At 41.2% G+C, this 24,967-nt stretch overlaps 1 long non-coding RNA gene across 1 annotated transcript in view; it reads right to left on the bottom strand.

Annotated features, from left to right (window-relative positions):
* LOC132343480 (uncharacterized) overlaps window positions 1-20,547 on the bottom strand; it is a 42,266-nt gene extending 21,719 nt beyond the window's left edge. Inside the window, exon 1 of the long non-coding RNA XR_009492332.1 lies at window positions 20,281-20,547. This is a non-coding gene — a long non-coding RNA (uncharacterized lncRNA). The remainder of the gene's footprint in view (window positions 1-20,280) is intronic.
* Window positions 20,548-24,967: the final 4,420 nt, after the last annotated feature.

Raw genomic sequence — 24,967 nt, 5'->3', positions numbered from 1 at the left:
AAACCATAATTCAAAAAGATACATGCACCCCAATGTCCATTGCAGCACTACTTACAATAGCCAGGACATGGAAGCAACCTAAATGTTCATCAACAGAGGAAGGGATAAAGAAGATGTGGGTATATATATAATGGAATACTACTCAGCCATAAAAAAGAATGAAATAATACCATTTGCAGCAAAATGGATAGACCCAGAGATCATCACATGTAGTGAAGTCAGACACATAAGACAAATATCATATGGTACTGCTTATATGTGGGATCATATTTTAAAAGAGTACAAATGAACTTATTTACAAAACAGAAGTAGCTTTAAGGATATAGAGAACAAGCTTGTTGTTAGCGGGGATAAGGGGGGAGGGATAAACTGGGACTGACATACACGTACTATAGAGATACAATAGATAACTTATAAGAGCCTACTGCATAGCACAGGGAACTCTACTCAGTAATCTATAATGGCCTACATGGGAAAAGAATCTAAAAAAAAAAAAACAACAGAAGGGCTTCATGTATACATATAATTGATTCACTCTGCTATACACCTGAGACTAACATAACGCTATAAATCAACGATACTCCAATAAAATTTTTTTTTTAAAAAAAGAAGTGGTTTGATTCTGTTTGTGTCCTGAATATAAATAAGAGCCGAGATGGATTAGAGACCAATACTGGGATGAGAAAGCTGCTGTGGGGACAAAATGAGATACATGCATGCACTGCCTCACCTCTGGCCCTGGTCTCAGCCCACCTCTACCCCACACTGCACATTTCCCTACAAGTAAAATGAAATCCCTGGGAAATTCACAGGCTGTCTGGCTAAGAGGAGGAAAGAGAAGGCAGAGGGAGTCCCTGCCTTGGCCAGCACATGCTCACTCACCTTCCTGGCTCTCAGATCCCTGCAGCTCCCCAGGCAACAAGGACACTCAAAAATCATCCCATGCAGGTCACCTAGAGAAATTCTAGGTGCTCCCCCCAACCTAGACCCTTGTGCATGCCACTCCCCACCTCAGTCCCTTCTTTGCAACTTGGTTCTTTGTCTGGGCACCTGCTATCACTCCTGTAAGATTCAGCTTGTTAGGAGCACTTAATTCTCCCGAGCCCCCAGCCCTGCCCCTCTTCATTCTGAGTCGGAGATGGTCTCTGCAGCTCTCCCAGCACCCCGGAGCTCTCCACCACTTCAGACCTCACCATGCTGGATCTTAATTGTGGCAGGATTGAAAATCCATCCCCATTACTCTTCTGTGTACAAAGAAAATGTGGTTTCTTCATTCGGTCAATAACTGGCCTGTTCTTCCTCACAACCCTCCTTCCCACTGGTAAGCAAGAAAAGAAAACTGAATTTAGTTTAAGCTGTTACTCTTGGGTCTGATTCTAAATTTGAAGAATCTGCTGAATTAAGTATATAGTCTCTTGAGGTCAAAATGCTCGGATTCTCAGGTTTCTGAAGCCCGTCTCCCAGGCTCCATCCCATCCTCTCTATGTATATTGTTGGGCTGGTGAATGGAGAGAGTGGAGCCTCCTTGAACAGACCTGGTACCCTCTGAATCCTCTCTGGCTTAGGCTATGGAGAGACAGGGCTGAACTGACCCTGAATGACCTCCCCCAAAGTGAGTCAGTTCCATCACAGGCATCCCATCAATGCCTGCTGGGATACCTCTGGCTGCCTGTGACTTGCCAACTGGCCTCTCAGCTACTTCAAGACCCAGCAGTGCTTTCCGGCTGATTGGTGCTCCCTTGGGGCTCTCACTGACGCCTCTCCTAGGCCCCTCAGAGTCTCTGCCATGTCTGAATCCATCCCTGCTGTAGTGTCTCCCTGCACCCTTATGGTAGACACTTTTCCCCACCATGTCCACCCTCCATCCATGCATCCCACCCATTCCCCTGAGGAGCCAGAGTACAGGGAAGCCAACCCTAGCTTGATCACTCCTCTGGCCATTTGCCTCTTCTAATCACATCTTCCTTTCCTGTCTTCTTCCCACATCTGCCATGACTAGAAAAAGCAAGCTATTCTCAGGGTCTTTTCTTGATTTGCAAAGACTTCTAGAACACCAAACTAGATGATCTTATTTCTTGCTTTGTTAAATGAGAACTAAAATAATTTAGAATGTTTACAAATGCTACAAAGATGTTCTTCCAGCCTGTATTTGTCAGCCACAATAATGTAGCATAACAAACAATCACAAAACTCTAAGAGAACCCTTAATAGGCATTTAGTTAGCTCATGGCTGTGGAGGTTGAATGGGGCTAGAAAACTGAACCTGAGTTCCACTGAAGTGACTCAGCTGGGGTGATTCTGCACCACTTGTTTCTCTTCTTTCTCCTGAAGCAAGCAGGTTGAGCCCAGGTACATGATTCCACAGGTAAGACAGAGTGCAGGAAGGAAGCCCATATGTGCAAGCTTGTTTCATGCCTCCACTGACTTCAGGTCTCTCAACATCCCATTGGCCAAAGCAAACTCTGTAGGGTGGAGAAGTATCCTCCCCTTAAATGAAAGAACTCCACAAACTTTCATGGGTAAGGTTGTTACCGATAGGGGAATGAAGAGCTGGGAACACAGAACTCCTGAGTAGTACTGACTATTCTAGAATGGTTCTTCTAGGACCCCTACCCCTTTTTTCACACCCTTACCCTAAGACTGACAACTGTCTTGAGCCAGCTAGCATGCTAATCCCCCACTACGGAATTACCTAATCATTCGTATCCCTCCATTAAGCTGTGACCTCCGTAAGATCAGGGACTGTGTCCTATCAATCTTTGTAAGCCCTCATAGCCTACATATAGTATTTGCAGCGGATGATACAGTTGCCTCCCTATCACAAACTTCCTCTTCCCCTGTTTCCTGGCAGCCATATGCTCTGGGTGACAATGCCAGGGTGCCAATGCTCTGGGTGGCAATGAGCACGCTTCTCACTTTAGAAGTGGATGTGTCCCTCTAAAAGTTCACACGGAAACAAACCAAGGCGAAAGCTAATCAGTGCATGATGTTACCCTTGGACACAGAGTACAAGGGCGAATCTGTCAGAGTAGAGCTTAGAACATCTGTTTCCCTGTTGTAGAAGCTAACACCCATCTCCTTCCAACGTGCATGAGAAAACACACAGCCCTGGTCCATCGATAGCCACATGGCTAACACATGGGGAGCTGGTCTAGCACAAAGCAGATCTGAGAGGAGCGCAGATAAAGAAATGGAGAGCTGAGCTGCGCCCTCCCTCTGAAGTGTTCAGCTGAGTGGCACCATCCGCCACCTCACAACCACCCCTCAGGATTCTCCGTGTCCTTCATTCTAATTCTCTTTACTTTTTCCAAAGCACTTTTCCTCTGAATTACTATATGTTATTCATTGAGCTAAACCTATTTATTTGTTCATCGTCTATCTTCTCACACTAGAATGCAGGCTCCATATGGGTAGAGACTGTTATATTCACTGCTCTGCCCTCAATATCTAGAATTGTGCCTGCAATATAAAACGTACTTAATGCAAATGTGTCAAACAGATGAATGAATGAATGAAATGTTTAAGTCTGAGTTTCCTGTTTATTACCTCTAAAACAATCATGACATGCTGTTCAACACACACTTGTTGAATGAAGGTATGTTTGGCAGAGCCAGTGAGAGCAAGAGACAGAGCTGCCTGCAAACACTCAAAGACCAGTGTATGGAAAAACATTAGATTCAGTCTATGTGGTTCAAGAAATAGATGTTACATTAAGGCTCAATATAAGGAAAAATGTGGTAGTAAGTTGTTGCAGGTGGGATGCACTGACATAGTAGATGATGAGCTTCTTGTCGCTGGTGGTGTAACAGATGAGGCCAAGCTACCAGGAGAAACTAGGGAAAGGACTCTTGCAACAATGACAGGCTAGATGGAGATTCTAGGACATTATCAATACTGAAAAGTTATAGCTCTAATTCTCTCTCCTGGGTCTGCAGACTACATACTTCCTCTTAACCTCTGAATAGCTTAGCATGCCTCTGTTTTAGGTATATATCACTAGGAAAAATTTTCTCTAGTCTAGTCCTACTTTGGCACATCATTTGCTTGTGACTTGGAGAAGATCAGCATACCTCAGGGAGCCTCAGTTTATCCACAAAAGGAGGGGACTGGAGTGGATAAATTAAACTTATTGATGTTTAGCTGGTACGTTGTCTCTGACTCTTTTCGACCTCATGGACTGTAGCCCACCAGGCTCCTCTGTCCATGGGATTTCCCAGGCAAGAATACTGGAGTGGGTAGTCATTTCCTCCTCCAGAGGATCTTCCTCAACGATGGACTGAACCCACATCATGCTTGACAGACGGATTCTTTACCACTGAGCCACTGGGGAAGCCTGAATAAATTAAATACCCCAAGATTATATTGTGAGTGCTTATCTGCAGCCTGATGCTATACTAAGGGCTTAAGAGCCTTGGTTTAATGTGATTTTCATAATAATGGAAAGCTTTACTATGAAAGATACACACTACTATTCTTCTCTTTTTACAGATAAAGAAACAAAGATTCAAAAGGCTGAATAATGTGTCCCAAGTCACAAATTCTGGAACTTGGAACCTGAACTATTAATCAGGGCTCCAACTTGTCAAACTAGAACTTATCTATTATTTGTCATCTCCTTGGGGTCTTTTAGCTCTGACAGTCTGGGATTCCACACCTTGCCCCATTGGGCCACATAATCAGGATTCAAGACCATAACCAACCCAGGTCAGCACAAAGGCAGCGCAACCTGTCCTTCTGGCCCCTCTGAACTAAGTATTTCCAAACACCCAGATAGCAAACCACATTCCCAAAAGTTTGTGTTTCTCAAATCTTCCCCACTCTACCCCATCCCTTCAAGCTTCCTGGACTATAAGAGGCGATATAAAGAGTATTTGCTCTGAGTCAGACACTTGCAACTGTGGGATCAGAACAAACATGTGGGAGAAAAAGTTGTATCTGGGTGTAAGGGTATCATTAGCATTCCCATTTTCAGATAGAAAGACTAAAGTTCAGTGAGATTATATAATGTGTTCCAGGTCACTCATAGCTAGTAAGAGACAAAGTCAAGACATTAAACTAAGTATAACTCACTGCAACAAGCACAAGGCTATTCTCTCTCCATTTATCTGTGTGAGTGTATAGGAGTGAGTGTTTTTCCTCCATTTAAATATTGTCCAGGAGCTGATAGTGGCTCAGATGACAAATTCCTTTTTGCCAAATTCAGACTTAAATTGAAGAAAGTCAGGAAAACAACTAGACCACTCAGGTATGACCTAAATCAAATCCCTTACAATTATACAGTGGAAGTGACAAATAGACTCAAGGGATTAGATCTGATAGACAGAGTGCCTGAAGAACTATGGATGGAGGTAAGTGACATAGTACAGGAAGTGGTGATCAAAACCATCTCCAAGAAAAAGAAATGCAAAAAGGCAAAATGGTTGTCCAAGGAGGTTTTACAAATAGCTGAGAAAAGAAGAGAAATGAAAGGCAAAGGAGAAAAATATATGCAGAGTTCCAAAGAACAGCAAGAAGAGAAAAGAAAGCCTTTCTATCTGACCAATACAAAGAAACAGAGGAAAACAATAGAATGGGAAAGACTATAGAGGTCTCTTCAAGATTATTAGAGATACCAAGGGAACATTTCATGCAAAGATGGGCATAATAAAGGACAGAAATGGTATGAACCTAAAGGAAGCAGAAGACATTAAGAAGAGATGGCAAGAATACACAGAAGAACTGTACAAAAAAGACCTTAATGACCCAGATAACCACAATGGTGTGATCACTCACCTAGAGCCAGACATCTTGAAGTGCAAAATCAAGTGGGCCATAGGAAGCATCACTATAAAACAAAACTAATGGAGGTGATGAAATTCCCACTGAACTATTTCAAATCCTAAAAGATGATGGGGCTGTGAAAGCACTGCTCTCAATATGTCAGCAAATTTGGAAAACTCAGCAGTGGCCAAAGGATGTGAAAAGGTCAGTTTTCATTCCAATCCCAAAGAAAGGCAATGCCAAAGAACGTTCAAACTATTGCACAATTGCACTCATCTCACACGCTACCAAAGTAATGCTCAAAAATCTCCAAGCTAGTCTTCAAGAGTATGTGAACCAAGAATTTCCAGATGTTCAAGCTGGTTTTACAAAAAGAAGAGGAACCAGAGATCAAATTGCCAGAATCTGCTGTATCATAGAAAAAGCAAGAGAATGCCATAAAAACATCTACTTTTCCTTCATTTACTACACAAAAGTCTTTTTGACTTTGTGGATCACAACATACTGTGGAAAATTCTTAAAGAGATGAGAATACCAGAACACCTTACCTGCCTCCTGAGAAACCTGTATGCAGGTCAAGAAGCAACAGTCAGAACTGGACATGTAGCAATTGTTTCCAAATTGGGAAAGGAGTACATCAAGGATGCATACTGTCACTCTGCTAATTTAACTTATATGCAAAGTACATCATACAAAATGCCAGGCTGAAGCACAAGCAGGGATCAAGATTGCTGGAAGAAATATCAGATATGCATATGATATGACCCTTATGACAGAAAGCGAAGAGGAACTAAAGAGCCTCTTGATGAAGGTGAAAGAGGAGAGTAAAAAAGCTGGCTTAAAACTCAACATTCAAAAAACCAAGATCATGGCATCCAGTCCCATCATTGCATAACAAATAGATGGGGAAATATTGGAAACAGTGACAGACTTTATTTTCTTGGTCTCCTAGATCACTGTGGACAGTGACAGCAGCCATGAAATTAAAAGATGCTTGGTCCTCAGAAGAAAAGCTATGACCAACTTAGACAGCATGTTAAAAAGAAGAGACATTACTTTGCCAACAAAGTCCGTACAGTCAAAGCTATGGTTTTTCCAGTAGGAATACATGAATGTGAGGAGTTGGACTATAAAGAAGGCTGAGTGTTGAAAAATTGATGCTTTTGAACTGTGGTATTGGAGAAGACTCTTCAGAATCCATTGTACTGCAAGGAGATCCAACCAATCCATCCTAAAGGAAGTCAATCCTGAATATTCATTGGAAGGACTGATGCTGTAGCTGAAGTGCTAACACTTTGGCCACCTGATGTCAAGAGTTGACTCATTAGGAAAGACCCTGATGCTGGGAAAGACAGAAGGTAGGGGAAGAAGGGGATGACAGAGGATGAGATGGTTGGATGGCATCACCAACTCAATGGACATGAGTTTGAGCAAGCTCTGGGAGATGGTGAAGGACAGGGAAGCCTGGCATGCTGTAGTCCGTGGGGTTGCAAAGAGTTGGACATGACTTAGCAACTGAACAACAACAAATATTGTCCTGGAGAAGTGGAAAATAACAGTTCAATTTCACTTTATATATATTCCTAGATAAATATAACTTCTCCCCCTAATCCAGAAGTTGACAGGATTATTAGAGCTGCCATTTGTCTGCCTTCTCTCCGTATATCCTTCCGTCCCCAACCCTAATAAATGGCCAGAGAAGATACCATGCAGAAATTATGTGAAGCTGCCTAGTCTGATTTTTGACTAATGTGACAGTTAGCTATTGCCACCATAATGCTGCCTAACAAAACTCAGGAGCTTAAGACAATGATCATCTGCTGTCATGGATATGGAGGTCAGTTCAGGTGATTGGTTTCAAATTGCAGCATCTTAGCATTGACTGACTTAGACCAGGTTGCCAGGTGGCTTTGCTTCAAGCTGCAAGGCCCTACCCCACAGGTCTCTCATCCTCCCTTGGACCAGCTCAAAGGAATGTGTCTTTCTTATGGCACTAGCACAGGCTCAACACAGCAAGCCAAACCACACAGGTGTCTCTTAAGCCTCTATTCACATCAGGTCTGCTAACATTCTGTGGACCAAAATAAATCACATGAATAAACTCAAAGTCAAGGAACGGCAAAGCGTTCCACTCACAAAGATGGTGGGGTGTACTGGTTTGCTAAGGGCTGCCATAGTGAAATATCACAGATTGGGTAGCTTCAATAATATAAATTTGTTTCTTACAATTCTGGAAGATCAAGGCAGCTTGAGTGTCTCCTGAGGCTTCTCTCCTTGGCTTATAGCTGTCTACCTTCCCACTGTGTCCCCACTCTGCCTTGTCTCTGTATGTGCATGCTACTGGTGTCTCAGCCTCTTCTTATGAGGATATCAGTCCTGTTGACTTCAGGCCCCACCCTTATGACCTCATGGGACATTAATTACCTCTTTAAAGGCCATCTACAAATACATCACATTAGGGGTTAGGGCTTGTAAATATGAACTGGGGTCAGGGGGACACTATTAAATTTATAACATAGGGTTAGTGAATTTGGGGAACATCTGTTCTCATTTTAAGCTTTTCTACAACTTGGAGTCTGGCCGATCACAGTTTCAAACTCTGACTCGAGCACTTAACAGTTGTGTAACCTTAGGAAGATTACTTCCCCACTTAGAAAAATAGACCATTGACAGAGGAATGGATAAAGAAGATGCGGTACATACACACAGTGAAGTATTACTCAGTCGCAAAAAGAAGGAAACAATGCCATTTGCAGCAATATAGATGGATCTAGAAATTGTCATCTTAGTGAAGTAAGTCAGAAAGAGAAAAACAAACATCAAATGATATTGCTTTCGGGTGAAATCGAAAACAAATGTTACAAATGAAACCTATTTACAAAACAGAAATAGAGTCACAGATGTAGAAAACAAATTTATGGTTATGGGGTGGGGAAGGGAGGGGAGGAGATAATTTGGGAGACTGGGATTGACATATATACACTATTACATATAAAACAGATAACTAATAAGAACCTAATGTAGAGCACAGGGAACTCTTCTCAACACTCCGTAATGACCTACTTGGGAAAAGAATTTTTAAAAGAGTAGATATATGTATATATATATAACTGATTCACTTTCCTGTATGGCAGAAACTAGCACAACATTATAAAGTAACTAAGTTCCAATAAAAATTAATTTTTAAAAATAGAATGCTTTTAATAACCAACTCATACATTAGTGAAAATTTGAATGAAAGAATTCATTAAAAAGCAAGTGCAAAGTAGTTGCTCAATAAATACTGCTGGTACTGTGGCTCTTTACAATCAGGAAGCTTCCACTCTACTCAGGGAGGCTGTACGGGCTCTGACATCAACCACATGCCTTTCCTTCTGGGACCTAGATTCCCTCCTACAGCAAACTCTACTCTCCCAAACCTATCTTCCTTCAATCTCTTTCTACAGCATGGTGACACTTTAAAAATTCCACTTTATACTTCTCTGACAATAAGTTAGAGGCCAGAAAGAAAGGAGATGATGATAAACACTTGCTTTTCTAGACATTTTATAGATGCCTGGCTGCCTTAAAGCCATGTCATGCTGCTGGAGCATCAGCAAAATGCTTGATTTTCATCTGTTACATAAAAAGTTTGTGACCTCAGGGGAGAACAGTGCAAGCATTAAGTAGGGCCCTTTTACAGTATCTCCTAGGAGTTCTTTTTGGAGTTAGGGATATATGTTAAAAAGTTCCAATGGAAGTTTTAGAACTTTGCAGACATTTCTCAGTATCTGGTTGGCTATTTCACAAGCTAAGTGCCATTAAGACCTCGGTGAAATATTTTCTTCTTGTGGCCTCTCAATGCCCTCTCAAAAGGGAAAATTACATGTCTAACTTCCTCGGGATTAATTCTTTCAAAAATTATTCTTACTAGTGTTTCAAGTGGTTGAAACATCTAAATTCTCAGATCCCACCCAAAATGTCTGTAGCAAGCAATGGAACCAAATAGCACAGAGGAGAACACCAACAGCATTTTTTTCTCTGTTCTGCAGTCTCTGTTCTGCCTATAACTGCTTATGTAATGATCACAATATCCCTAAACAGTAATTAATCAGGAACCATCCAGGGAATCAGGGTCAATTTAACCACAGTCTTCCCTTACTGGCAGCCAACTTCCAAACCTGGTTTTGGGATTGCTGATCTCAGGAAGGAGGTATAAAGAAGACAGAAATAAAACTAGGTTATCTATGGGAAGCCTTCAGAATTTTTCAAAGACACTTAGACTAGGGAAAAGTCAAGATGCTAACTATCCTCCCCCCTGTGCCCTGACGGAGCCTTCCACACTAACTCTTTTTAATCCCTGAAAAAACACAAGATAAGCTAGAGACTTTCTGAGCAAGGGAAATAACTGATGGGGTGGTATTCCTCACTCACTCAAGTATGCAGACTCAAGTTGAGGAGCCTGGACCATTAGGCCTAATATACATGTTGTAGAGTTTGTGAAACTCAGTGCACAAAAATATGACCCTTGTCCCAAGGACAGAGCAGAAAATATGATGTGGCAATTGACTTAGTGCCTTTTAAAGTTGAATGCATTGGTATAGGTGTGCATTCCCGGATTTTACCAGCACAAAGGATGTGTGTTTAGCATGGGCCCAACAAGACCATGAGCTGACTGTGGCTCAGACCATGAACTCCTTATTGCCAAATTCAGACTTAAATTGAAGAAAGTAGGGAAAACCACTAGACCATTCAGGTATGACCTAAATCAAATCCCTTATGATTATACAGTGGAAGTGAGAAATAGATTTAAGGGACTAGATCTGATAGATAGAGTGCCTGACGAACTATGGAATGAGGTTCCTGACATTGTACAGGAGACAGGGATCAAGACCATTCCCATAGAAAAGAAATGCAAACAAAATGGCTGCCAGCTGTGAAAAGAAGAGAAGTGAAAAGCAAAGGAGAAAAGGAAAGATACAGACATCTGAATGCAGAGTTCCAAAGAATAGCAAGAAGAGATAAGAAAGCCTTCTTCAGCGATCAATGCAAAGAAATAGAGGAAAACAACAGAATGGGAAAGACTAGGGATCTCTTCAAGAAAATCAGAGATACCAAAGGAACATTTCATTCAAAGATGGGCTCAATAAAGGACAGAAATGGTATGGACCTAACAGAAGCAGAAGATATTAAGAAGAGATGGCAAGAATACACAGAAGAACTGTACAAAAAAGATCTTCACGACCCAGATAATCATGACGGTGTGATCACTGACCAAGAGCCAGACATCCTGGAATGTGAAGTCAAGTGGGCCTTAGAAAGCATCACTACACATCACAAACAAAGCTAGTGGAGGTGATGGATTTCCAGTTGAGCTGTTCCAAATCCTGAAAGATGATGCTGTGAAAGTGCTGCACTCAATATACCAGCAAGTTTGGAAAACTCAGCAGTGGCCACAGGACTGGAAAAGGTCAGTTTTCATTCCAATCCCAAAGAAAGGCAGTGCCAAAGAATGCTCAAACTACTGCACAATTGCACTCATCTCACACTCTGGTAAAGTAATGCTCAAAATTCTCCAAGCCAGGCTTCAGCAATATGTGAACTGTGAACTTCCTGATGTTCAAGCTGGTTTTAGAAAAGGCAGAGGAACCAGAGATCAAATTGCCAACATCCACTGGATCATGGAAAAAGCAAGAGAGTTCCAGAAAAGCATCTATTTCTGCTTTATTGACTATGCCAAAGCCTTTGACTGTGTGGATCACAATAAATTGTAGAAAATTCTGAAAGAGATGGGAATGCCAGACCACCTGATCTGCCTCTTGAGAAATTTGTATGCAGGTCAGGAAGCAACAGTTAGAACTGGACATGGAACAATAGACTGGTTCCAAATAGGAAAAGGAGTTCGTCAAGGCTGTATATTGTCACCCTGCTTATTTAACTTATATGCAGAGTATATCATGAGAAACGCTGGGCTGGAAGAAACACAAGCTGGAATCAAGATTGCCGGGAGAAACATCAATAACCTCAGATATGCAGATGACACGACCCTTATGGCAGAAAGTGAAGAGGAACTAAAAAGCCTCTTGATGAAAGTGAAAGTGGAGAGTGAAAAAGTTGGCTTAAAGCTCAACATTCAGAAAACAAAGATCATGGCATCCGGTCCCACCACTTCATGGGAAATAGATGGGGAAACAGTGGAAACAGTGTCAGACTTTATTATAAATCACTGCAGACGGTGACTGCAGCCATGAAATTAAAAGACGCTTACTCCTTGGAAGGAAAGTTATGACCAACCTAGATAGCATATTGAGAAGCATAGACATTACTTTGCCAACAAGGCTATGGTTTTTCCTGTGGTTACGTATGGATGTGAGAGTTGGACTGTGAAGAAGGCTGAGCGCTGAAGAATTGATGCTTTTGAACCGTGGTGTTGGAGAAGACTCTTGAGAGTCCCTTGGACTGCAAGGAGATCCAACCAGTCCATTCTGAAGGAGATCAGCCCTGGGATTTTTTTGGAAGGAATGATGCTAAAGCTGAAACTCCAGTACTTTGGCCACTCATGTGAAGAGTTGACTCATTGGAAAAGACTCTGATGCTAGGAGGGATTGGGGGCAGGAGGAGAAGGGGACGACAGAGGATGAGATGGCTGGATGGCATCACTGACTCGATGGATGTGAGTCTGAGTGAACCCCGGGAGTTGGTGATAGACAGGGAGACCTGGCGTGCTGTGATTCATGGGGTCGCAATGAGTCGGACACGACTGAGTGACTGATATGATCTGATCTCATCTGATTATTTATTCTGCATGATTAGAATCCTCTTTAATCTTTACAACTGCATCAAAAAGAATAAAATACCTAGGAATAAATCTAACCAAGGAGGTAAAAGACTTGTACTCAGAAAACTATAAGACACTGATGAAAGAAATCGAAGATGATACACACACATGGAAAAAGATAATACTACTACCTTCATGGATTGGAAGAATAAACACTGCTAAAAAAAAAAATGACCATACTGCCCAGGGCTATCTATAGATTGCAATCCCTAACAAAATAACACAAAAGATCCCAAATAGCCAAAACAATCTTAATAAAGAACAAAGCTGTGAGCCCTGGTTTCAAACTATATTACAAAGCTACAGTAATCAAAACAGTATGGTACTGGTATATGCAGAATACATCACGAGAAACGCTGGGCTGGATGAAGCACAAGATTGCAGAAGAAATATCAATTACCTCAGATATGAAGATGACACCACCCTTATGGCAGAAAGTGAAGAACTAAAGAGCCTCTTGATGAAAATGAAAGAGCTCTGAGAGTGAAAAAGTGGGCTTAAAGCTCAACATTCAGAAAACTAAGATCATGGCATCTGGTCCCATCACTTCATGGCAAATAGATGGGGAAACAGTGGAAACAGTGTCAGACTTTATTTTTGGGGGCTCCAAAATCACTGCAGATGGTGACTGCAGCCATGAAATTAAAAGACGCTTACTCCTTGAAAGGAAAGTTATGACCAATGTAGACAGCATATTAAAAAGCAGAGACATCACTTTGCCAACCAAGGTCTGTCTCGTCAAGGCTATGGCTTTTCCAGTAGTCATGCATGGATGTGAGAGTTGGTCTCTAAAGAAAGCTGAGTGCCAAAGAATTGATGCTTTTGAACTAGAGTGTCGGAGAAGACTCTAGAGAGTCCCTTGGACAGCAAGGCGATCCAACCAGTCCATCTTAAAGGAGATCAGTCCTGAGTGTTCATTGGAAGGACTGATGTTGAAGCTGAAATTCTAATACTTTGGCTACCTGATGTGAAGAACTGACTCACTGGAAAAGACCCTGATGCTGGGAAAGATTGAAGGTGGGAGGAGAAGGGGACGACAGAGGATGAAATGGCTGGATGGCATTACTGACTCAATGGACATGAGTTTGGGTAGACTCCGGGAGTTGGTGATGGACAGGGAGGCCTGGCGTGCTGCAGTCCATGGGGTCACAAGGAGTCAGACATGATTGAGCGACTGAACTGATTGACTGACTGGCACAAAAAAAGACACACAAATCAATGGACCACAATAGAGGATCCAGAAAAACATACACTTATACAGTCAATTAGTCTATGACAAAGGAGGCAAGAATATACAATGGGGGAAAGACAGCCTCTTAATTAACTGGTGCTGGAAAAACTATATATAAAATAATCAAACTGGACTACTACCTCACAGGATGCAGTCCAGGTTCAATGCACGATACTGGATGCTTGGGGCTGGTGCACTGGGATGACCCAGAGGGATGGTATGGGGAGGGAGGAGGGAGGAGGGTTCAGGATGGGGAACACGTGTATACCTGTGGCAGATTCATGTTGATATATGGCAAAACCAATACAATATTGTAAAAAAAATAAATAAATAAAATTAAAATAAATAAATAAGTAAACTCAAAATGGGTTAAATATTTAAATGTAAGACTTGAAACTATAAACTCCCAGAAGACATCAGCCTGAGCAATATTTTTTGGATACGTCTCCTCAGGCAAGGGAAATAAAGACAAATAACATGGACTCCTTCAAATAAAGAAGCTTTTGTGCAGCAAACTATTTACAAAACAAAAAGGCAGCCGTCTGAATGAGAGAGGATATTTGCAAATGATATATCTGATAAGGAGTTAATATCCAAAACATACAAAGAACTCTTATGACTCAACATCAAAAAAACAAACAGTCTGCTTGAAAAATGGGCAGAGAACCTGAACACGTTTCCAAAGAAGACATACAGGTGGCCAACAGACACAGGAAAAGATGCTCAACGTGACTCTGTTGCCAGATACGTGAGTCAGGTGCCTGTGGGCCTCGGCCATTAGCAAAGCCTCCTGTGTTTCCTGCTTCCATGACAAAAGGAACATGGGGACAGTGACAACTGTAGGCTCCTTTAAGTAGCAATGCAGGCTTCTTTCCCTTGAGGCAGCAGCAGATACATACATACCATGCAAAAGAAAGACAGTGGATTTGAGCATCCAGCCTATCTAGCCTCAAATGCATATTCCACCACTGAGCAACTAAGACAGAGTTTTCTAGAATGAGAACAGCAATACCCACTACAGAAATACAGCAGACAAAGTTAAGTCCACTTGCAGAACTAAAAGAATGGCATCTGGCACAGCAGGCCTTCCAACCAAGCATACTGTTAGCACTTCCCACCCTCAGCCAGGCCCGCTTCTTTCTCCCTCTTTCTAGTACACAGTTTTTGGTCACACAACATATGGATTTAGATTGCCTGCAGGGCTTTCTTTGTACAGGAGTGTCCTTGGACTCCGTGAGGGCTGGAGTAAACCTATTTATCACCTTCACCCCCTGCTCCAACACAACCCACTGGACAAAGCTCTGGCATGTTCCTGGAACCAAGGGACCTCTTCTGTTTGGAGCCAGCCTGACGCTGAAGTCTAAAAGTCTTCTCAGATCCATTATCTCATTATGTATTGACAATCACCCTCTGACATGGAAACCACCAGTCCCATTTCACAAATGAGAAAAAAACCACCAAGGGATATGAAAGGCAAGACCAAATGTATCCCATTTCCCTTAACACAATCCAAATATTCTCCCTGATATAAAAAGAAAATGACCACCCTTGATTCCTGCCTTAAAAGATAGTAGGAAAAGATGGAGGTATTTTGCCAGGAAATGAGATGGCTCTGAAATAGAAAACTGTCTAACTAGTTTCCCCTGAAAATACCCCATAAAGAAGGTATTCTCAAAACACTAAGCAATAAATACCAAACTCCAAAGATAAAACACAGAGGACATAGCACACATCGTTGCTTTTGACTTGCACTAAGCTGAAAACTGGGCACGGGATTGGATTCCATTTCTGAGAAAATGCTTTACCGCAACTGCAGACACACAGATTAACAAACCAACAGGCCCCTGCCCACTGGTGCCCTCTGCCGACATGATGTGCACCCAAGATGAGCCTGCCTTGTTCTGAAGCAAAGACTGGCCACACACAGCTATCCACCCACCTTGTCTCAGCTGTCCCTCCTACAGCCTCACAGTGCGAGCCCTGTCCCCCTGGCTTCCAAAGAGCCACCACTCAGCTCCTTCAGGATGAGGCTGTCTTGCAGCTAGACTGTCAGACAAAGCCACCCCACATTTGCTGCCCACGTGTCCCCTGGGCTGGAAAGGTCACATGGATATCTCATGAGGTGTTTCCCATGTGGGCTGCCACCCTGCTTTGCCTGAGTCTCCTCACATCAAGCCCATGCATTCCCTGATCACACTGACCTCCCAAGCCTGAGCTCCCACAGTCCAGCTGTCACTGCCCCAGAGATATCTTTCCTACTAACCTCCTGGAGAACAGGAAGGCATGCTCTGTCCGGTCCATACTGCCTATCACAGTGCCCACTACATACAAGGCACTTATACGTGTGTTGCATATGTGAGTAAGTAGAGCTTTCCACACCAGAGGACACAGACCTTAAAATGCAGATGTCTGGGGACTTCCCTGGGTCCAGTGGCTAAGACTCTGTGCTTTCAATGCAGGCAGCTGGGGTTTGATCCCTGGTCAGGGAACTAGATCCCACATGCTTCAACTAAAAGTTTACATGCTGCAACTAAAAATCCCACATGCTACAACAAGACCCAGTACAGAGAACTAAATAAATAAATATATTTTGTAATGATGTCTGTCGGAAGGGGCACAATAATGTAACTTCACTCAAGAACCCTGAATCTCTGAAGTGGGTAAGGGACTCCTAAAGGAGAAGAAAGGAATCAGAAAGGAGACTCTGGAGGACAACAAAGGCAGGTTTCGCCTGGGGAGGATGGAGATTAGGATCTGTTTCGCTGGGGCTGAGAAAGGGAGAGGGTGACATTCCCTCTCAGGGGGGCATTTCTTCCAACAGTGTAAAAAAAAAAAAAGAATTCAGAACTCTGAAGTCAGATAGAATTTGATTGGCAGCCTGGCAGCTTTTCCGAAGTTGTTCATGAAGAACTCTGAAAATGTCAAAACACGGAAGCAAAGGAGCCCTTGGAAGTGAGCATTTCTGATTGTGAACCAGTCACAGTGCGGCCTATTTCAAACCTGCATGAGGCCAGTGGAGAAATGAACGGAAGCCATAGCTGCATTGATTGCTTCCAGATGATGCTTCAGTGGTATGGAGGGAGGTGGTGTCTTTTCATTGACTCAACTTAGAAAATTGTTTAGAAAATTTCCCAGCAGGTATCGGCAGGGTTTTGATGCAGGGATAATTCTGGGCAGGGATGTTTTAATGAGATTCAGCGTGAACATCATAAAGAAAGTCACCATCACAGTTAGGGAGGGATGCTGGCATTGCAACACACCTGGTAGAGACCGAACCTGGCCAACGGCATGCGACGCTGGCTTCTAGACATTTGGGAGTCTCACGGCAGCTTTGGCAGTGCTAGAGCAGCGGTGTTAGAGCCCTGGCCCAGGTGCCATGGAAACGAAGCTTGAAATGAAGGTTTACCCAAGGTCTCCTTTCTGCTGTCTGAAGCAAGATCCTTCATCATGCTCTATGCATTTTTTGTTTTCTTTCAAAGTGAGAGATGATCCTCTTTGAAAACAAGATGGTGCTTTTTCCCCCCTTGCTTATAGAGCACCCACCTATGTACCAGGCTCATACCAGGTGCACTATATGATTTCATTTCATTTTCACAACAGCCTGAAGCAGTTAGGTAGTATAAAGAAGTGTATATCAGTCAGAGTTCAGGCAGCTGAAGAGAGCCACTCTAGGTATTTTAGCAGAAAGGGAGTTAATACAGAAATTCTTAATATTTGGCAAGGGAGTAAGGGTCAGTAAAAACCATTGTTGACTTTGAAATCAGAAAATGCTTGAACCACAGGAAGCCCCTACCAATGAGGAGGAAATGGCAACCCACTCCAGTATTCTTGTCTGGGAAACTCATGGACAGAGGAGCCTGGCAGGCTTCAGTCCATAGAGTCACAAAGAGTCATACACAACCGAGCACACACACACGCACAGAGTGACTAGGAAGAGTGTGAAAGCAAAACTAATAAAACCTGAAAAATCTTTCAAGTTTTATTAGGGGAATGTAAGTTAAAACCACAAATCTACTCACCCAGCAACATGGAGGGTTAGCCAGGATGCAGAGCCTTACCAGCCCTCAGACACTGCTGGTGAACAAGGAACTTGGTACAATCACTTTAAAAAATAATGTGGTGTTACCTCTTACAGTTCAGCATGTTCACAGTCTATGGGAAAGGAATTCCACTCATAAAAATATTTGCTAAAGAAATTCTTGCATTTGTGCTCTATAATACAAAAAACATATTGAAATATTTACAGTTGCATCACCCTAAGCAGACTAAAACCTAAAGCAAACCTGATGCCCATTAACAGGATGAATAAATAAACTGGATTATATTCGTACAATGGAATGTTATACAGCAATGGAAATGAATTACCATTAGATTTAGCGAGGTGTATGAACGTCAAAGATCTGATGCTGAAAGAAAAAATCACTGAAAAAAAATCACTGAAGCAGTATGATTCCATTCATATGAAAGACAAAAGTAAAGAGCATACTGCTTGGATTATACACATATGTCATAAAATCGTAAAGAAAAGCAAGGTAAATATTAATTAAAATGGAGAATAATGGGCTATTTTGGAAGGAGATAAGAACAGAATCGGACCAGGAGGCTCAGGGAGCTTCTTTGGTCTTGATAATGACCTGTTTCTAAAAGTGGAATAGTTGGGTTCAAGTGTGTTTTACTATCATTCCTTACATCCATCACATACGTTATATACACTCTCTCATGTATGATATATTTCACACTCCAAGAAAGTTAACGTCAGGGTGGAGATTTCCCCTCAGTCTCCAACCTTCTGCAGTCCCATCACACATAGTCAATGTACAGCCTGTCCATCCCATTCTGGCCTTTAAATGCAACCTTATGTACGTTCTGAGATAACATAAAGTCACTGCACTCATCTCCAGAGTTCCTCCTGACCACCTCTCTCTCGTCAGCTCTGCCACTCAAGGTGATAAACCACAGTGGTTTACAGACTGGATCTTGGAACTCGATTTGGATTTCAGAACCTGGGTTTGAATCCCAGTCCTGCCACTCACTATCCATGTGATCTTGGGAATATTATATAACCTCCATGTTTCCCAGGAAAGAAGACAGTACTTATCTCATGGGGTTGTTGTTACAAAGATGCAATGAGTTAGTGAATGTAAAACACTTAGAATGGTGACTAGCATCTAGTAAACACCACTTAATCGTCAATTTTTACCATTACTTTTCATTTTTCTTCTGGCTAGATTTGTCAGTCAACCCATCCTTCTTATTTGACCCCGTATCTCAATAACTACTATCTATTTGGTACCATTTTAAAAACATGGATCAGCAAACTATGTCCTGTGAGTCAAATAGGGCCAACCTTCCAGTTCTATAAATAAAGTTTTATTGGAGCACAGCCATGTCCATTCATTTATATATTATCTATGACTGCTTTTATGCCACAACAGCAGAGCTGAATAGTCTCAACAGAAGCCATAGGGCCTGCAAAGCTGTCTATCTCTTTATAGAAAATATCTGCTGATTGTACTTAAGAATATTGTAGAATTCTGCTCCCCTGGCTTTACCCCCTACCTCATAAGCTCCCTATCACAGACCATTACCAGTTTTCCACACTCCAACCTCAGGCACAGTGACTACTGAAACCAAAGTACTACTTTTAGACCAGAAGTACCAAAAAATCAAGTCCACCTTCTGTTGGCCATGTCCCATCATTGGCAGAGAACAGGGCACATCAAATATCCGTGCCATTTCTGACCACGACAAGCATTTGACAGCAGACTCTGACCCTAAGGTTTCACTATCTCATATTAGAAACTTCCAACAGAAAATCATGTGATTGCTTTGAAATAGGACAGGTAAAAACATAATAAATATGACAGTATTCTATATTTGCAAGTTATACAAAGACAATTACTAACTATCAGCATGACTTGGCCATTAAAAACATAATAAATCTTAACTATTACCTACTTTATCCTCCTAAATAAGACAAAGCCATTAAGATAATAATTATGAACCTATAGGATTCTTGCAATGGGTCTTAGGAGTAAACAAGTCAATGTGAAATAAGCATCTGGGTTTTTTATATTATCTTTATTCCACTGACTTGGTCCTCATGACCTCACACACCCAAGGCAACACACCTACCTTGCAGTTCTAAATGAGAAGTCCTCCAGTAAGGATGAAGGATGAGACAAAGACAAAGATTAAAAAAAGAAACCAGAAAGGATACAAAGACAAGGAATTTCAGCAAATCACCTGTTCCCACTCAGGGAAGGAAAAAAACCACACAGGAATGTCCTCCTTTGTGTGCTATTTTGGTCACATGTGATTAATAGCCTGTCACACTGTCAGGAGAGCCCAGACTCCATCAAATTGACATACATGGCAGCTCTGTGCACCCAAACCAGGTCACATTATTGTGCAAAATGTGCCAGGGGGGTGCACTGTATATGTAGATAGAATATATATATAGAACACGTACCTGCCACTTGCATCCCTTGATCCTGAAATACTGCTGAAATTCTTCTCCTTACACACACTCTCAGTGTGCATGTGTGTGTGAGTGTGTGTTTCCCATTTCATTCAGCAGGCAGCTGTGAAAGCTATTTTACTGCCTACATAGCAACAGAAAAGGATCTGGTAAGTGTTTAATGAGGGGGAGGTGTGGTGAAAGGGATAGGGCAGCTAAACTGGGTAACTTAGAAGAGAATGAGAAAGGATAATGAATGTTGTTGCCATGGAAACTAGGTCATCATCTATAATACTTCTCTATGTATAACATTCTATATTCTGAGAAATGGGCAAATCCTATGCTTTACACTCATGAATATGATCTTTATAGAGATATTAACAGTCTAGCCAAGGTACTTCATTTGCCCATCCATTAGTGTAGCAATTCATAAGCCAGACAGAAAACATTCCCTCTAGAACAGAAGAAAACATAAATCCTTTGTGAGTCCTAAAAGGACTCACTATAATTTATTTTAGTTCTTTATTAAATTGGCTGTCACATATCTCTTCATTTTCCATAAACATCCCCTTTTCCAAGTCTTGTTCTTTAATAAAATACGCATACAAGAACACCCAAGGAATTGATACTTTTCTGTAAAGTTTGGCCTCATAATCAAATGTGCACCATCTTTCTATATCAAAAGAGTCCTTCCAATAACCACCCCTGGAAGTTTCTGAGCTAACTGATTCCCCAAGGTGAATTTATGGTTTGGGACTCAAGGTGACTATAAAACATGTGTGACAATACTGAAATAGAAACAAAAATAAAAATCCAGGACTCAAAAACATAAATCTAAATGAAAGATCGACATGGGAGAGAGGATGGTGCAATACATATTTGCAGCCCTTCATGCCCTGGTTGTGTTAGTCGATCCAACAATTTGACAGAGCTTCCTGGTGGCCAAAGCAAAAGAGAAAACATAAAGGAAAATGAACAAAATACCACACCCTTCAAAATAAGCCAACTTTTTCTTAAAACTCAATATTGAACTTTGAGGTTCACACATGGACCACCGAAAGTTACTGCAATATTGTAAAGTAATTAGCCTCTAATTAAAATAAATAAATTTAAATTTTAAAAAAATTGCAAACATGATGATAGATTTCATTAGGACCTTTGGGCATGGAATCAAAGTACAGCCCTCTGAAAGTAGTCTGGAAGGGTGTGGAGAGACAGGGGGAGGGGACGGAATAATATTGAGGGTCTCAGGGCATTTAGGGCTTCCCTTGTGGCTCAGCTGGTAAAGAATCTGCCTGCAGTGTGGGAGACCTGGGTTCGATCCCTGGGTTGGGAAGATCCCCTGGAGAAGGGAAAGGCTACCCACTCCAGTATTCTGGCCTGGAGAATTCCATGGGGAATTCCATGGAGAACCCCCACATATAGTCCATGGGGTCTCAAGAATCGGACATAACTGAGCAACTTTCACTTTCAGGGCATTTAGATTTATTCTGCTTGATCCAAGAATTTAAATATTTTTAAGGAGAATTCTCACACATTCACTTACAAATATTCCTTATTTCAGCTGACTTTTAAGTAAGAATTGGAAAGCAAACATATTTTCAAATTCTCTGATCTAGAATGCAGGTCTGCTGTTATTATTGTTGATGTTGCTGTTATTTTTACTGATTGACAATCTTTTATGAAAATAGAGGAACTCAATACTCTCCAACCATCTCCCAAGTGATGATGTTATTGCAAAGGCATTATTACAATGGAACAAACTCTGAAGATGGTTCTAAAAAGTTCACAGTGCAACTGTGTCATCCAGGAAACACTGGGCCTATTTATACTATGTCAAAGGCAGAGACCAATAATCCTCATCTGATCTTCACAGACTTCTCTGCTTGCCCCCGTCTCCTTTGGAGGTGAGTCAGGACTAAACTGCCAAATTCTATCTAATGGAATGTGGGCCCAAAAAATGAGGTAAGTTAAAAACCCCAAACCCTTCAACCTGTCTTCTTCCTTTGCCATGGAAACCTTGGAGGCCATATGTTCCAGAAGGCATGGTTACACCTAGGTGTGATATGAGTGAAAAATAGACTTTAATCTTGCTAAGCCACCAAGATTTCAGGGTCTGCCTAGTGTAAGAGTACCATCAATTACCTGGATGACTGGCCAACAAACTGCCTTAACTGCACTATTTGTCATTTTTAAGTCAACTTTTATTAACTTTATTATGTGAAGTGAAGTGAAAGTCATTCAGTCGTGTCCAACTCTTTGCAATCCATGGACTGCAGTCCATGGGATTCTTCAGGCCGGAATACTGGGGTGGGTATCCTTTCCCTTCTCCAGGGGATCTTCCCAACCCTTCTCCAAGGGATCTTCCCAATCCAGGGATCGAACCCAGATCTCCTGCATTGCAAGCAGATTCTTTACCAGCTGAGCCACAAGAAAAGCCCTTTTTTTTTTTTTTATGGATGTTTATATATATATATATATATATATATATATATATATATGGCTTAAATATTCTCTATAAAAATAGACTAAAATCTTCACAAGCTTTAATGACTGCACTATCTTTGAACATAATTCTCTTTTTCTCTCTCTTGCCACCAATCCATGCTTTCTTAATATGTGCTCAGTTGCTCAGTCATCTCGTCATCTCTGACTCTTTGTAACCCCATGGACTGTAGCCCACCAGGCTCCTTTGTCCATGAAATTTTCCAGGCAAGAATATTGGAGTGGGTTGTCATTTCCTTCTCCAGGGGATCTTCCTGACTCAGGGATCAAAACCGTGTGTCTTGCATCTCTTGCATCGGTGGGCAGATTCTTTACCACTGAGACACCTGGGAAACCCCTTCTTAACATAGATAAAAATATAATTGGAAAGAAAGAGATGGATTCGAGACATGGATAAAGAGACAGAGGAACAGACAGATACAGTGCTTCAATACGCTTCCATATGTTTTGAGGGTTCATGATTTTATCATTTACTTCAACCAGTGATCACGTAAAGGCCACCTCCATTGCATATGAATACTGTTATTGAAGATTGAGAAAGTTGACTGAGATTAGCAGTTAGAAAGGGTTAGGAAAGTGTTTTAACTCAAATTATTCTATTCCACAGCCTATATCTGAATTGTCATTCTCTCTACTGCCTTGAGTTAATTACCTTACATTTACTCAATTTTCCCAAAAACCAATTGTTGCTTAACTAATAAGATTAGTGATAACTTGTTGCTGTTTCTTTTCTGTTTCCTGACAACTGGTGGTCCCTTTTCTGTAGACTGCCTGTTTTCTTTAAGGATATTTATCTATTTCTTGATTTGTAAAAGCTTTTTTAGAATTTTATTTTGTATACAATTTTAAAAGGTTATTTTCCATTTACAGTTATGATAAAATGCTGGCTAGATTCCCCATGATGTTGAGTACATCACTGAGCTTATGTTATAGCCAGTAGTTTGACAACAACTCCCCTCCCCCAACTAGTTACCACTAGTTAATTTTCTATGTCTGTGAGACTGTTAAGAGCTTTCTATACATTGAAGATATTAACCATCTCCCTGTCATATTTGTTCAAAAACTCTTAGCCAGTTTTCTTTTTTCTTTTACTTTAATTTAAATTGCTTTATTTTATTTCTTTTCCAATTTTCTGACTTCCATCATGGTTGTAAAGTTCTTGTTTACTTTAAACTAACATAAATATATGCTTATGTTTTCCATGAATCTAACAGTTTTTGTGTTTTTTTTCACCTTCATGCCCTTTATCCACTTAGGAGATATGCTTATAAAAGGCTTTGGAGCCTCCTTAATTTTGTCTCCTTGAGTGTGCTTATTTTCAACAAGTACTTTTCCGGAAACTATTAACAAACATCTATGCTCTATCCTGTTGATTTGAAGTACTTTCTGTACACATTGCATTGACTGTAGTCCAACAAGGAGGCAAAGCATGTTGTCTTGTAATGAGGACATTACGAGCTCTACTGCTTCTGCCTTTAAAGTGCGTGTTTTGGTCATGAAAACAGAGAAGCAAGATCAATACTCTCCAACCTACTCCCAAGTCATAGTATTACTGGAAAGAGATTATTATAATGGAGGAAACTCTGAAGATGGTTCTAAAAAGTTCACAGTGCTTTTTTGCATTTTAAGTGTGACAGGCATGTTTTGGTCAGAGATCTTTTTCCTACATACAGGAGTTACTTTTCTAATCCTATTTCACTGCAACTTAATTTTTTACTGATTTGGAATTACTTTCATTAATTACGTATTTTTGGCTGCATCAGGTCCCAGTTGCAGCATGTGAGATCTTTCATTGCAGTGCACAGGCTTCTCTCTAGATGCAGTGTGCAGTCTTAGTATTTTTGGAAGATGGGCTTAGTTGCTCCATGGCATGTAGGATTTTACTCCCCCAACCAAGGATCAAACCTGCATCCCCTGAATTGGAAGGTGGATTTTTAATCAATGGAACAGCAGGGAAATCCCTAATTTACTCTAATTCAGAAATAGTCATATGTTTTTCCCTTACTAACAATGATTATCATTAATATCTCTTTTTATTACTGAGCCATCATTAAATTCCTAGAATAAAGCCTACTTATTCATAACACAGAATTTCTTTAATACACTTGACTTCACAGAGCTGTCATGTGTTTAGGATTTGGTGTTTCCATTTCTAAGAGAGACTAGTCTGTGGTTCTCCATAGTTATAGCAAAA

The sequence above is a fragment of the Bos taurus genome, chromosome 22 (genome assembly GCF_002263795.3).
Source record: "Bos taurus isolate L1 Dominette 01449 registration number 42190680 breed Hereford chromosome 22, ARS-UCD2.0, whole genome shotgun sequence".
NCBI lineage: Eukaryota > Metazoa > Chordata > Mammalia > Artiodactyla > Bovidae > Bos > Bos taurus.
Note: the sequence above shows the minus strand (reverse complement) of the source record. Positions and strands in the feature narration are given on the sequence as shown.